General features: G+C 44.3%; 1 long non-coding RNA gene across 1 annotated transcript in view; it reads right to left on the reverse strand.

The window, feature by feature from the left end:
* Nucleotides 1-10,102, reverse strand: part of LOC138658326 (uncharacterized) — a 30,321-nt gene extending 20,219 nt beyond the window's left edge. The window contains exon 1 of the long non-coding RNA XR_011317449.1: nt 10,053-10,102. This is a non-coding gene — a long non-coding RNA (uncharacterized lncRNA). The remainder of the gene's footprint in view (nt 1-10,052) is intronic.
* Between the last annotated feature and the right edge of the window lie 6,102 nt (nt 10,103-16,204).

A 16,204-nucleotide genomic window follows, 5' to 3' on the forward strand; every position in this document is an offset into this window, starting at 1 on the left:
CACACCTGATCCTATCCTAAACACAACTAAAAGCGGCTGTGGATTGCGCCTAACAACTACCTAGGCAACTCGGCACAGCCTAAGAAACTAGCTAGCCTGAAGATAGAAAAATAGGCCTGACTTGCCCCAGAGAAATTCCCCAAAGGAAAAGGCAGCCCCCCACATATAATGACTGTGAGTAAGATGAAAAGACAAAACGTAGGGATGAAATAGATTCAGCAAAGTGGGGCCCGATATTCTAGGACAGAGCGAGGACAGTAAAGCGAACTTTGCAGTCTACAAAAAACCCTAAAGCAAAACCACGCAAAGGGGGCAAAAAAAACCCACCGTGCCGAACTAACGGCACGGCGGTACACCCTTTGCGTCTCAGAGCTTCCAGCAAAACAAAAGACAAGCTGGACAGAAAAAAAGCAACAAAAAAGCAAAAAGCACTTAGCTATACAGAGCAGCAGGTCACAGGAACAATCAGGAGAAGCTCAGATCCAACACTGAAACATTGACAAGGAGCAAGGATAGCAGCATCAGGCGGAGTTAAGTAATGAAGCAGTTAACGAGCTCACCAGAACACCTGAGGGAGGAAGCTCAGAAGCTGCAGTACCACTTGTGACCACAGGAGTGAATTCAGCCACAGAATTCACAACAGAATACATTATGGATGGAAAAAGAAGCTGGAAGGGTCAAACGAAAAGACACAGGATTAAGAACCTCAGAAATCCTATATGGACCAATGAAACGACGCTTAAACTTAGGAGAGGAAACTTTCATAGGAATATAACGAGACGACAACCAAACCAAATCCCCAACATGAAGTCGGGGACCCACACAGCGCCTGCGGTTAGCGAAACGTTGAGCCTTCTCCTGGAACAATGTCAAATTGTCCACTACATGAGTCCAAATCTGCTGCAACCTATACACCACAGTATCAACACCAGGACAGTCTGAAGACTCAACCTGCCCTGAAGAGAAACGAGGATGGAAACCAGAATTTCAGAAAAACGGCGAAACCAAAGTAGCCGAGCTGGCCCGATTATTAACTCAGCCAAAGGCAAAATGGACACCCAATCATCCTGATCAGCAGAAACAAAACATCTCAGATATGTTTCCAAGGTCTGATTGGTTCGTTCAGTTTGGCCATTTGTTTGAGGATGGAAAGCCGAGGAAAAAGACAAATCAATGCCCATCCTAGCACAAAAGGCTCGCCAAAACCTCGAAACAAACTGGGAACCTCTGTCAGAAACGATGTTCTCTGGAATGCCATGTAAACGAACCACATGCTGGAAAAACAATGACACCAAATCAGAGGAGGATGGCAATTTAGACAAGGGTGCCAAATGGACCATCTTAGAGAAGCGATCACAAACTACCCAAATGACCGACATCTTTTGAGAGACGGGGAGATCCAAAATAAAATCCATAGAGATATGTGTCCAGGGCCTCTTCGGGACTGGCAAGGGCAAAAGCAACCCACTGGCACGAGAACAGCAGGGCTTAGCCCGAGCACAAATCCCACAGGACTGCACAAACGAACGCACATCCCGCGACAGAGATGGCCACCAAAAGGATCTAGCCACCAAATCTCTGGTACCAAAGATTCCAGGATGACCAGCCAACACCGAACAATGAACCTCAGAGATAACTCTACTCGTCCATTTATCAGGGACAAACAGTTTCTCCGCTGGGCAACGGTCAGGTCTATTAGCCTGAAATTTTTGCAGCACCCACCGCAAATCAGGGAAGATGGCAGACAAAATTACCCCCTCTTTGAGAATACCCGCCGGCTCAGGCAAACCCGGAGAGTCGGGCACAAAACTCCTAGACAGGGCATCCGCCTTCACATTTTTAGAGCCCGGAAGGTACAAAACCACAAAGTCAAAACGGGAGAAAAACAGCGACCAACGAGCCTGTCTAGGATTCAACCGTTTGGCAGACTCGAGATAAGTCAAGTTCTTTTGATCAGTCAAGACCACCACGCGATGCTTAGCTCCTTCAAGCCAATGACGCCACTCCTCGAATGCCCACTTAATGGCCAGCAACTCTCGATTGCCAACATCATAATTACGCTCAGCAGGTGAAAACTTCCTGGAAAAGAAGGCACATGGTTTCATCACCGAGCCATCAGAACTTCTTTGCGACAAAACAGCCCCTGCTCCAATCTCAGAAGCATCAACCTCGACCTGGAACGGGAGTGAAACATCTGGCTGGCACAACACAGGGGCAGAAGAAAAACGACGCTTCAACTCCTGAAAAGCTTCCACAGCAGCAGCAGACCAATTGACCACATCAGCACACTTCTTGGTTAAATCAGTCAGCGGTTTAGCAATACTAGAAAAATTATTGATGAAGCGACGATAAAAATTAGCAAAGCCCAGGAACTTTTGCAGACTCTTCAGAGATGTCGGCTGAGTCCAATCATAAATGGCCTGAACTTTAACAGGGTCCATCTCGATAGTAGAAGGGGAAAAAATGAAACCCAAAAATGAAACCTTCTGAACACCAAAGAGACACTTTGACCCCTTCACAAACAAAGAATTCGCACGCAGGACCTGGAACACCATTCTAACCTGCTTCACGTGAGACTCCCAATCATCCGAGAAGACCAAAATATCATCCAAGTATACAATCAGGAATTTATCCAGGTACTCTCAGAAGATGTCATGCATAAAGGACTGAAATACTGATGGAGCATTAGAAAGCCCGACTGGCATAACCAGGTACTCAAAATGGCCCTCGGGCGTATTAAATGCTGTTTTCCATTCATCGCCCTGTTTAATACGCACAAGGTTTTACGCACCACGAAGATCTATCTTGGTGAACCAACTAGCCCCCTTGATCGGAGCAAACAAATCAGACAGCAGCGGCAAGGGGTACTGAAATTTGACTGTGATTTTGTTTAGAAGGCGGTAATCAATACAAGGTGTCAGCGAACCATCCTTCTTGGCCACAAAATAGAACCCTGCTCCCAATGGCGACGACGACGGGCGAATATGACCCTTCTCCAAGGATTCCTTTACGTAACTCCGCATAGCGGCGTGCTCAGGCACAGATAAATTAAACAGTCGACTTTTAGGAAACTTACTACCAGGAATCAAATCGATAGCACAATCGCAATCCCTATGCGGAGGTAGGGCACTGGACTTGGGCTCATCAAATACATCCCGGTAATCCGACAAGAACTCTGGGACCTCAGAAGGGGTGGATGATGAAATAGACAGAAATGGAACATCACCATGTACCCCCTGAAAACCCCAGCTGGACACAGACATAGATTTCCAATCCAATACTGGGTTATGGACTTGTAGCCATGGCAACCCCAAAACGACCACATCATGCAGATTATGCAACACCAGAAAGCGGATATCCTCCTGATGTGCAGGAGCCATGCACATGGTCAATTGGGTCCAATACTGAGGCTTATTCTTGGCCAAAGGCGTAGCATCAATTCCTCTCAATGGAATAGGATACTGCAAGGGCTCCAAGAAAAACCCACAGCGCCTAGCAAAGTCCAAGTCCATCAAATTCAGGGCAGCGCCTGAATCCACAAATGCCATGACAGAATAGGATGACAAAGAGCAGATCAAAGTAACGGACAAAAGAAATTTTGACTGTACCGTACCAATGGTGGCAGACCTAGCGTACCGCTTAGTGCGCCTAGGACAATCGGAGATAGCATGAGTGGAATCACCACAATAAAAACACAGCCCATTCCGACGTCTGTGCTCTTGCCGTTCAGCTCTGGTCAAAGTCCTATCACATTGCATAGGCTCAGGTTTATGCTCAGATAATACCGCCAAATGGTGCACATTTTTACGCTCACGTAAGCGTCGATCGATCTGAATGGCCAAAGACATAGACTCATTCAGACCAGCAGGCATAGGAAATCCCACCATGACATCCTTAAGGGCTTCAGAGAGACCCTTTCTGAAAATTGCTGCCAGCGCACATTCATTCCATTGAGTGAGCACAGACCACTTCCTAAACTTCTGACAATATATCTCTACCTCATCCTGACCCTGACACAGAGCCAGCAAATTTTTTTCTGCCTGATCCACTGAATTAGGTTCATCATACAGCAATCCGAGCGCCAGAAAAAACGCATCAATATCGCATAATGCAGGATCTCCTGGCGCAAGGGAAAATGCCCAGTCTTGAGGGTCGCCACGTAAAAAATAAATAATAATCTTAACTTGTTGAACTGGGTCACCAGAGGAGCGGGGTTTCAAAGCCAGAAACAGTTTACAATTATTTTTGAAATTCAGAAACTTAGCTCTATCTCCAGAAAATAAGTCAGGAATAGGAATTCTAGGTTCTAACATAGATTTCTGAACCACAATGTCTTGAATATTTTGTACTCTTGCAGCGAGATGATCCACACAAGAAAACATACCTTTAATGTCCATCACTACACCTGTGTCCTGAACCACCCAAATGTCTAGGGGAAAAGAAAGGCAAAACACAGTGCAGAGAAAAAAAAATGGTCTCAGAACTTCTCTTTTCCCTCTATTGAGAAGCATTAGTACTTTGGGCCTCCAGTACTGTTATGAACTGGTGATTCAGAAACACAATAGACCTGATGGTTAAGAGCACACAAAGTGACCTGATAGTTAATAATAACATAAGACGAGCTCTGGGACGTGGAAACTCTGCTGACCGCAATCCCTAATCCTATCACACCACACTAGAGGTAGCCGTGGAACGCTCCTGACCAGACCTAGGCGCCTCGGGCACAGCCTGAGAAACTAGCTAGTCCTGAAGATAGAAAAATAAGCCTACCTTGCCTCAGAGAAATTCCCCAAAGGAAAAGGCAGCCCCCCACATATAATGACTGTGAGTAAAGATGAAAATACAAACACAGAGATGAAATATGTTTTAGCAAAGTGAGGCCCGACTTACTGAATAGACCGAGGATAGGAAAGATAGCTTTGCGGTCAGCACAAAAACCTACAAACAACCACGCAGAGGGCGCAAAAAGACCCTCCGCACCGACTAACGGTACGGAGGTGCTTCCTCTGCTTCCCAGAGCTTCCAGCAAGCAAGAAAAACCAATATAGCAAGCTGGACAGAAAAAATAGCAAACAAAAGTAACACAAGCAGAACTTAGCTTATGCAGTGAAGACAGGTCACAAGAACGATCCAGGAGAGAGCAAGACCAATACTGGAACATTGACTGGAGGCCAGGAACAAAGAACTAGGTGGAGTTAAATAGAGCAGCACCTAACGACTTAACCTCGTCACCTGAGGAAGGAAACTCAGAAGCCGCAGCCCCACTCACATCCACCAGAGGAAGCTCATAGACAGAACCAGCCGCAGTACTACTCATGACCACAGGAGGGAGCTTGACCTCAGAATTCACAACATAAACCGCTGCGGATTTATGGCGGATTTACCGCGTTTTTTCTGCGCATTTCACTGCAGTTTTACAGCTGCGATTTTCTATTTGAGCAGTTGTAAAACCGCTGCGGAATCCGCACAAAGAAGTGACATGCTGCGGAATGTAAACTGCTGCGTTTCCGTGCAGTTTTTCCGCAGCATGTGTACAGCGATTTTTGTTTCCCATAGGTTTACATTGAACTGTAAACTCATGGGAAACTGCTGCGGATCCGCAGTGTTTTCCGCAGCGTGTGCACATACCTTTAGAATTAGGCTATGTCCACACGGTGCGGATTTGGCTGCGGATCCGCAGCAGTGTTCCATCAGGTTTACAGTACCATGTAAACCTATGGAAAACCAAATCCGCTGCGTTGTATTTTCCGCAGCATGTCAATTCTTTGTGCGGATTCCGCAGCGTTTTACACCTGTTCCTCAATAGGAATCCGCAGGTGAAATCCACACAAAAAACACTGGAAATCCGCGGAAAATCCGCAGGTAAAACGCAGTGCCTTTTACCCGCGGATTTTTCAAAAATGATGCTGAAAAATCTCACACGAATCCGCAACGTGGGCACATAGCCTTAGGGTTAGGGTTGGAATTAGGGTTGTGGTTAGGGCTGTGATTAGGGTTATGGCTACAGTTGGGATTAGGGTTAGGGGTGTGTTGGGGTTAGTGTTGGAGGTAGAATTGAGTGGTTTCCACTGCTTAGGCACATCAGGGGTCTCCAAACGCAACATGGCGCCACCATTGATTCCAGCCAATCTCGTATTCAAAAAGTCAAATGGTGCTCCCTCAATTCCGAGCCCCGACGTGTGCCCAAACAGTGGTTTACCCCCACATATGGGGTATCAGTGTACTCAGGACAAACTGCGCAACAATTACTGGGGTCCAAGTTCTCCTGTTACCCTTGTGAATATAAAAAATGCTTACTAAAACATCATTTTTGAGGAAAGAAAAATGATTTTTTATTTTCACGGCTCTGCGTTGTAAACGTCTGTGAAGCACTTGGGGGTTCAAAGTGCTCACCTCATATCTAGATAAGTTCCTTGGGGGGTCTAGTTTCTAAAATGGGGTCACTTGTGGGGGGTTTCTACTGTTTAGGCACACCAGGGGCTCTGCAAACTCAACGTGACGCCTGCAGACCATTCCATCAAAGTCTGCATTTCAAAAGTCACTACTTCCCTTCAGAGCCCCGACGTGTGCCCAAACAGTGGTTTACCTCCACACTTGGGGTATCAGCGTACTCAGGAGAAACTGGACAACAACTTTTGGGGTCCAATTTCTCCTGTAACCCTTGGGAAAATAAAAAATTCTGGGGTAAATAATTATTTTTGAGGAAAGAAAACATATTTATTATTTTCACGGCTCTGCATTATAAACTTCTATGAAGCACTTGGGGGTTCAAAGTGCTCGCCACACATCTAGATAAGTTCCTTTCGGGGTCTAGTTTCCAAAATGGGGTCACTTGTGGGGGGTTTCTACTGTTTAGGCACACCAGGGGCTCTGCAAACTCAACGTGACGCCCGCAAACCATTCCATCAAAGTCTGCATTTCAAAAGTCACTACTTCCCTTCAGAGCCCCGACGTGTGCCCAAACAGTGGTTTACCTCCACACATGGGGTATCAGCGTACTCATGAGAAACTGGACAACAACTTTTGGGGTCCAATTTCTCTTGTAACCCTTGGGAAAATAAAAAATTCTGGGCTAAATAATTATTTTTGAGGACGCAAAAGAAAAAATGATTTTTTATTTTCACGGCTCTGCGTTATAAACTTCTGTGAAGCACTTGGGGGTTCAAAGTCCTCACCACACATCTAGATTAGTTCCTTTGGGGGTATAGTTTCCAAAATGGGGTCATTTCTGGGGGATCTCCAATGTTTAGGCACACAGGGGCTCTCCAAACGTGACATGGTGTCCTCTAATGATTGGAGCTAATTTTCCATTTAAAAAGCCAAATGGCGTGCCTTCCCTTCCGAGCCCTGCCGTGCGCCCAAACAGTGGTTTACCCCCACATATGGGGTATCAGCGTACTCAGGACAAACTGGACAACAACATTTGGGGTCCAATTTCTCCTATTACCCTTGGCAAATTAGGAAATTACAGGCTAAAAAATCATTTTTGAGGAAAGAAAAATTATTTTTTATTTTAATGGCTCTGCGTTATAAACTTCTGTGAAGCACCTGGGGGTTTAAAGTGCTCAATATGCATCTAGATAAGTTCCTTGGGGGGTCTAGTTTCCAAAATGGCGTCACTTGTGGGGGAGCTCCAATGTTTAGGCACACAGGGGCTCTCCAAACACGACATGGTGTCCGCTAACAATTGGAGCTAATTTTCCATTCAAAAAGTCAAATGGCGCTCCTTCCCTTCCGAGCCTTACCATGTGCCCAAACAGTGGTTTACCCCCACATGTGAGGTATTGCTGTACTCAGGAGAAATTGCCCAACAAATTTTAGGATCCATTTTATCCTGTTGCCCATGTGAAAATGAAAAAATTGAGGCGAAAATAATTTTTTTGTGAAAAAAAAGTACTTTTTCATTTTTACGGATCAATTTGTGAAGCACCTGGGGGTTGAAAGTGCTCACTATGCATCTAGATAAGTTCCTTGGGGCGTCTCGTTTTCAAAATGGGGTCATTTGTGGGGGAGCTCCAATTTTTAGGCACACGGGGGCTCTCCAAACGTGACATGGTGTCCGCTAAAGAGTGGAGCCAATTTTTCATTCAAAAAGTCAAATGGCGCTCCTTCCCTTCCAAGCCCTGCCATGCGCCCAAACAGTGGTTTACCCCCACATATGAGGTATCAGCGTACTCAGGACAAATTGAACAACAACTTTCGTGGTTCAGTTTCTCCTTTTACCATTGGGAAAATAAAAAAATTGTTGCTAAAATATAATTTTTGTGACTAAAAAGTTAAATGTTCATTTTTTCCTTCCATGTTGCTTCTGCTGCTGTGAAGCACCTGAAGGGTTAATAAACTTCTTGAATGTGGTTTTGAGTACCTTGAGGGGTGCAGTTTTTAGAATGGTGTCAATTTGGGGTATTTTCAGCCATATAGACCCCTCAAACTGACTTCAAATGTGAGGTGGTCCCTAAAAAAAATGGTTTTGTAAATTTTGTTGTAAAAATGAGAAATCGCTGGTCAAATTTTAACCCTTGCAACTTCCTAGCAAAAAAAAATTTTGTTTCCAAAATTGTGCTGATGTAAAGTATACATGTGGGAAATGTTATTTATCAACTATTTTGTGTCACATAACTCTCTGGTTTAACAGAATAAAAATTCAAAATGTGAAAATTGTGAAATTTTCAACATTTTCGCCAAATTTCCGTTTTTATCACAAATAAACGCAGAATTTATTGACCTAACTTTACCACTAACATGAAGCCCAATATGTCACGAAAAAACAATCTCAGAACTGCTAGGATCCGTTGAAGCGTTCCTGAGTTATTACCTCATAAAGGGACACTGGTCAGAATTGCAAAAAACGGCAAGGTCTTTAAGGTCAAAATAGGCTGGGTCTTGAAGGGGTTAAAAAATAATCAAGTTATACATTTTACTTTTTGCCTACCTGTTTCAATATTCCATTGGCAACAGTCCACCACCTAGCTATTATGAGGTCTATATCAGCATAGGTAATTATCTTACCTCCTGGCATTAGTTTTCATGTAATCTATTTTGGCCAGAAGGAATTTGTGTGCTTTTAATCAAAATTTGAAAACAAATGAATTCAACAAATCAAGACATTTCAATGTGTAGGACTATTTTGCCACACTTGATATTACTGGTATGCTGTTGATCGCTCATGATGAATTACCTTTTTGTTTATCACGTGAACCTCCCCAGTGCTTAGAATTTCTCATTAATGTAATATTTTTCCGGGGGTTGCTAAATTTTTAAAAGTATACCTTTTGGACCATTCATACCAGCAGTAAGGAATCTTTTCCTGCCAACTAACATTCAGATATTTATAACATATTTCATTGACCATACACAATTATCAACTTAAAAATTAAGCCTGCTATATTTGGTCAAACATTTCAGTAATTCAGTTAGGCCTCAGTCACATGTCAGTATTTTAACAGTATTTTGCATGCCAATACCAGGAGTGGAGCCTACAAAGAAAAACTATAATTGAAGCAATTATTATTAATATTATTATTTATTATTATAGCTCCAATTATTCCATGGCGCTTTACATGTGAGGAGGGGTATACATAATAAAAACAAGTACAATAATCTTGAACAATACAAGTCACAACTGGTACAGGAGGAGAGAGGACCCTGCCCACAAGGGCTCACAATCTACAAGCAGTGACATCTGTTCTGTGTTTTGGAGACGCTCCTGGATTTGGCATAAAAAAAACTGAAGAAATACTGATCAGAAATACTGAGGTCTTAATGTTAGGAGCTATTGATGATGTTACCACTTGAAACTACTTTTCCAGGTTTGAAGACACAAAAAAGCACAGCGAGGTCAAAAATACTCTGTTGTAAAAAAATCACAGTAATAAGCAAGTGCTAGTCAAAAGATGGAAAAAAACAGGGTATTTAGTTGATACGTTTTTTTGCAAAAAAATGTATACTAAGCTGCTCCACCAATCGTCAAGGTATACCCATATAGAGCAGTCCTAGCTAATGTATATAATCCCTATCTGATGTATTTAAAAACCTGATCATCTGTATAGTACCTGTATAAGCAGGGTTCAGAGAGGGAATATCCATGTGGACATGCTGGATGGAACAGCTTAAAGGGAACCTGTCACCCCGAAAATCGCAGGTGAGGTAAGCCCACCGGCATCAGGGGCTTATGTACAGAATTCTGTAATGCTGTCGATAAGCCCCCGATGTTACCTGAAAGAGGAGAAAAAGACGTTATATTATACTCACCCAGGGGCGGTCCCGCTGCTGGTCCAGGTCGGATGGGCGTCTCCGGTCCGCTGCGGCGCCTCCCATCTTCATTACAAGACGTCCTCTTCTGATCTTCAGCCACAGCTCCGGCACAGGCGTACTTTGCTCTGCCCTGTTGAGGGCAGAGGATAGTACTGCAGTGCGCAGGCGCCGGAAAGGTCAGAGGCCCGGCGCCTGCGCACTGCAGTACTTTGTCTGCCCTCAACAGGGCAGAGCAAAGTACGCCTGCACCGGAGCCGTGGCTGAAGATCAGAAGAGGACGTCTTGTAATGAAGATGGGAGGCGCCGCAGCGGACCGGAGACGCCCGTTTGACCTGACCAGCAGCAGGACCACCCCTGGGTGAGTATAATCTAATGTCTTTTTCTCATCTTTCAGGAATGATCGGGGGCTTATCCACAGCATTACAGAATGCTGTAGATAAGCCCCTGATGCCGGTGGACTTACCTCACCCGCGATTTTCGGGGTGACAGGTTCCCTTTAAGTGCAAATGACCCACAAAGGAGTGGTGGACTCCCCAGTCTTGTAGAAACAAGAAAACAATTATACAACCAGAAACACATGGGCTACTTGAACATTGAACAAGTCTGTAGGATCTCCTAACATTTGTTTTGACCCATAATTTTTTTACTTTTAAGGACAGGTTTTTCCTACAGCTCCAGGGAACAGCGATGGGGCGACTTGTGCGCCCTCGTACGCTAATTTGTTCCTGGGGCTGTGGGAGAAAGAGGTCGTCTATGAAATGTGGGACTTTGCTGCCGTGGTCTCATGGTCCAGATATATCGATGATATACTGTTTATTTGGCAGGGTTCGGAGACGTCACTGATTTCCTTTATGGCAAATCTGAACGACAATGCGTATAACATCAAACTCACATACAAGTACAGTACAAGTGAGGTGGAATTTTTAGATGTTCTCATACAGAAGGACAGTGAGGGATACCTCACAACTGATGTACATCGCAAGAGCACAGCGGTAAATGCCCTCCTTCATGCCTCCTCTGCACACCATCCCCAGACGACTAGGGCGATACCGGTGGGACAGTTCCTCCGCATGAAACGCATTTGTTCCGACGAAGATAGATTCCAAAAACAAGCAGGGATACTCACTAGGCAGTTACAACAACGTGGGTATAATCACAAATGTATACGGAAGGGGTATAGGAGAGCTGTTAATACCCATAGAGACGAGCTGCTAATTAATAATAAAAAGAAGACCTTTCGGCAGCAAGCTGAACCAATCAGATTGATTACTACTTTCAATTCCAGGTGGACCAGCATTATGGACATCTTGCGTAAACATTGGTCCATTCTGAGAGCGGATGATGATCTGAGTAGACATTTGCCTAAAAATCCGTCGGTGACCTGGAGACGTTCCAAAAATCTGAAAGATTTGTTGACACGCAGCCACTATGTGGTGCCGCAAAAGTCCTATTTTTCAACAAGGGTGGGTCCAGCTTGGGGGTCCTACCAATGTGGTGACTGTTCCGCTTGTCAGTACATGGAGAGATCGTTTACATTTGACAGCAGTGATACAACCAAGACGTATAAAATTACGCACCATATATCCTGTACCACGGATAATGTAATATATTACGCCTACTGTCCCTGCAAACTGATTTATGTCGGTATGACGACGAGACAGTTGAGGATTAGAACCCTGGAACATGCCAGGGATATAAGAAACGCGGCAATAGCCAACGATCTGTCTATCCTCAAAACCATACCCAAACATTTCCGTACTCACCACAATAGCAACCCAAAAGCGTTGAAGGTCAGGGGTATTGATAGGGTCCAATTAGGCATCCGAGGAGGAAATTATAAAAAGGAACTCTTAAAAAGGGAAACAAAATGGATGGTCTGCCTCGATACTGTCGCCCCCAAGGGCCTTAACGAGTCGCTGAGCTTCAAGTCCTTTATCTAATTGGCTAGCGCAAATTTTATCTTTTGTCTCTGTTATGTGTGTTGATTTTAACTTATTGTTTTTAATTTTCAGTCATATAGTTCAGTTCCCCTATAGTGCCGGATGCAGTTCTTTGTATCCTCTGGCTGGACATCTGGGCATGGATGAGGAATATGTCCTAGACTAACATTTGGGCACGGATGAGGAATATGTTCTGGACTAATATTTGGACGCTATGACTCAGCATAAGAACATCTTGGACCTACTCGTCATGTTCTGTTATATTTCAGTGTGGGATGTTTATATTTTGTGCTGTATGACATACCATATATTTAACATGGGCGTAATGCTTTTGTAGGTACTCTATCTGTGGGACTGTAATTCAAACTAGATTTGTCCATTACCCGCTACCACTACTCTCCGTTTATGGGTTTGGGTTGCCACATATTATTTGATGGGAACAGTGGCTGGTAAAATGGTATTAATATAGTTGCGGGTCTGTCTCACTTTTCTGGCATCCTCCTTTCTTTAGCGCTCTAGGTCCAGCTATTCCGCCCTGTCCTGCAACCGAGTCAGGAAGGTATTACCTGAGCTTAAGCATTTTGGTGGCTGGGTATTATCATACGCCTCCGGCTCGGAGTAGTTGCGGGTGGACTCCTCCTCTCCCCAGCTCACGGCCGGGACGCGCGACGCACATGCGCTGCTGCGCGCTGTGGTGAGCGGCGCTCTATTGTGGATGGAGCGTTGCCATGGTTGCGAACCCGGTCATGTGACCGGGTCTCGTGACGTGGTGACGTCCATCTGGAGCGCCGCTCTCCTCGGCGCTCTATCATGGCGGGCGCGCGCCGCATACGGCTGCAACACATCACCCCATTAGTGTGGGGTACTAAAGGGGGACAAGAAGGCTAGCTAGACACCTCCTGACGAAGCCACTGGCGTGGTGAAACGCGCGTCGAGGCGTTCTTTCTACGGAGCCTGCACACCGGTGACACCATGACGACAGGTATTATGTACTACCATTGCGACTTATGCCCACTGTTATTGTTATAGGTCATTTTAGGCTCCATGGGTTCTGTGTATTAGGCATGGGGTTATCCTACTAGGCTAGTATTATCTCTTTTCTCCATTTTTCTTGGCCATTATCCTTGGGGCAGGTTGGGCATGCATTTGGTCTGCTCTGGTATGTTAGGCATCCTGTGTACTATTTGGGTCATGTCTATACCGAGTGTGCTGAATCCGTAGTGCAATTCTCTTTTCTGCTGCTACCATGATATGGATGGTTTTTACCATCTTATATGTACTCTCCTTTGACTGATAATATTTTTTCTATTTTGATATGTATGTTTATTATTATCTCACTAATAAATTTTGGTATATTGGATTTTGCCCCTTCAGTTTCTTCTTTTGGTACATGTATTGACATGAAGGATTAATCCGTTTTCGGGCTGGTATTCCTATATGAGTATATGAGGCGTTCTCTTTAAGTGCAAGTCTGTAGGAACATGTTCACACACACCACCAAGAAACTTGAAGACACTAAAGAGCACAGTGAGGTCAAAAATACTCTGTTGTAAAAAAAAAATCACAGTAACAAGCAAGTGCTAGTCAAAAGATGGAAAAAACAGGGTATTTAGTTGATATGTTTTTTTGCCAAAAATTTTATACTAACCTGCTCCACCAATCGTCAAATTTTACCCATATAGAGCAGTCCTATCTAATGTATATAATCCTATCTGATGTACCGTATATACTCGAGTATAAGCCGAGATTTTCAGCCCATTTTTTTGGGCTGAAAGTCCCCCTCTCGGCTTATACTCGAGTCATATACCGGGAGGTCGGCAGGTGAGGGGGAGCGGGGGCTGTGTAGTTATACTTACCTGCTCCCGGCGCGGTCCCTGCAGTCCCTGGCTTCCCCGGCGCTGCAGATTCTTCCTGTACTGAGCGGTCACATGGCACCGCTCATTACAGAAATGAATAGGCGGCTCCACCTCCCATAGGGGTGGAGCCGCATATTCATTGCTGTAAATGATCGGTAACTGTGACCGCTCAATTACAGGAAGAAGCTGCAGCGCCGGGGAAGCCAGGGACTGCAGGGACCGCGCCAGGAGCAGGTAAGTATACGCGGAGCGCAGCGCTGCGCGATATTTACGTGCTCCTCGCTCCGGTGCGGCTCAGTCTGCAGCGTCCTCTAGCAGTGACGCTCAGGTTAGAGGGCGCGGTGACGTAGTCAGTGCGCGCCCTCTGCTGAGCGTCAGTGCTGGAGACGGAGCCGCACGAGGAGCATGTAAATATTGAAAGCGCCGGCGTCCTGAGCAAGAGAGGTGAGTATGTGATTTTTTTTTATTGCAGCAACAGCAGCAGCATTCTATATGGCACAGCATTATATATGGAGCATCTATGGGGCCATAATCAAAGGTGCAGAGCATATATATATATGGCACAGCTTTATAAGGAGAATCTATGGGGCCATAATGAACAGTGCAGAGCAATATATATATGGGGCACAGCTTTATAAGGAGCATCTATGGGGCCATAATCAAAGGTGCAGAGCATATATATATATATGGCACAGCTTTTTAAGGAGAATCTATGGGGCCATAATGAACAGTGCAGAGCAATATATATATGGCACAGCTTTATAAGGAGCATCTATGGGGCCATAATCAAAGGTGCAGAGCATATATATATATATGGCACAGCTTTTTAAGGAGAATCTATGGGGCCATAATGAACAGTGCAGAGCAATATATATATGGCACAGCTTTATAAGGAGCATCTATGGGGCCATAATCAAAGGTGCAGAGCATATATATATATATGGCACAGCTTTTTAAGGAGAATCTATGGGGCCATAATGAACAGTGCAGAGCAATATATATATATGGCACAGCTTTCTATGGAGCATCTATGGGGCCATAATGAACGGTGCAGAGCATTGTATATAGCACAGTTGTATATGGAGCATCTATGGGGCAATAATGAACGGTATGGAGCATCTATTTTAATTTTTGAAATTTACCAGTAGCTGCTGCATTTCCTACCCTAGGCTTATACTCGAGTCAATAAGTTTTCCCAGTTTTTTGTGGCAAAATTAGGGGGGTCGGCTTATACTCGGGTTGGCTTATACTCGAGTATATACGGTATTTAAAAACCTGATCATCTGTATAGTACATGAATAAGCAGGGTTCAGAGAGGGAATATCCATGTGGACATGCTGGATGGAACGGCTTTAGTGCAAATGACCCACAAAGGAGTGGTGGACTCCCTAGTCTTGTGCTAGTAAAAAGATGGAAAAAAACAGGGTATTTAGTTGATACGTTTTTTTGCATCGATTGGCATCGATCAGACGGAAGTAAAGCATTAAGTTGTTCTAAACAAAAATTTATATTTCAATACTTGTCTCCTCAAAGTAAGAAATTCATCATATTTATAGAGCTCAATGAGTAGGAAAATTGCAGCATAAATCACATTAGAGACAATGAGACTGTTGTTTATACATCATGTAGGATACATTGGAACTGCTGTATACATCACATAGAATTACTACAGATTTCAAAACGGCTTTAGCAGATTCCAAGTAGGATTTAGATTGCTACACTCATATTTTCCTGACAATTGTGTGTCTAGGAAACAAATATACGCTACCAGTATTCCAGTAGTTTGCCAGCTAGATTCTCACCTGGTCAATTTGCTGTCAGTGCTTCTCCGTCTTATGGAGTTTACTGCCTTGCTGGCAGGTAACTCAGTCTCCATTATTTCTTGTAGAAAGGAGTGCTGTCTACACGTCAGTACATGTCTGTAAGAGCAGTGTAAAGTGGATGTGGAAAATATCATGCAGTAGTAAAATAATGTGAATGTTACTTTGATATCTGACATCAGGTGATGTCTAGTGTTGAGCGATACCTTCCGATATCAAAAAGTATCGGTATCGGATTGGATCGGCCGATATCCAAAAAATATCGGATATTGCCGATACCGATACACAATACCAATGCAAGTCAATGAGACACAAATATCAGAATGTAAATAAG

The sequence above is a fragment of the Ranitomeya imitator genome, chromosome 1 (genome assembly GCF_032444005.1).
Source record: "Ranitomeya imitator isolate aRanImi1 chromosome 1, aRanImi1.pri, whole genome shotgun sequence".
NCBI classification, from domain to species: Eukaryota; Metazoa; Chordata; class Amphibia; order Anura; family Dendrobatidae; genus Ranitomeya; species Ranitomeya imitator.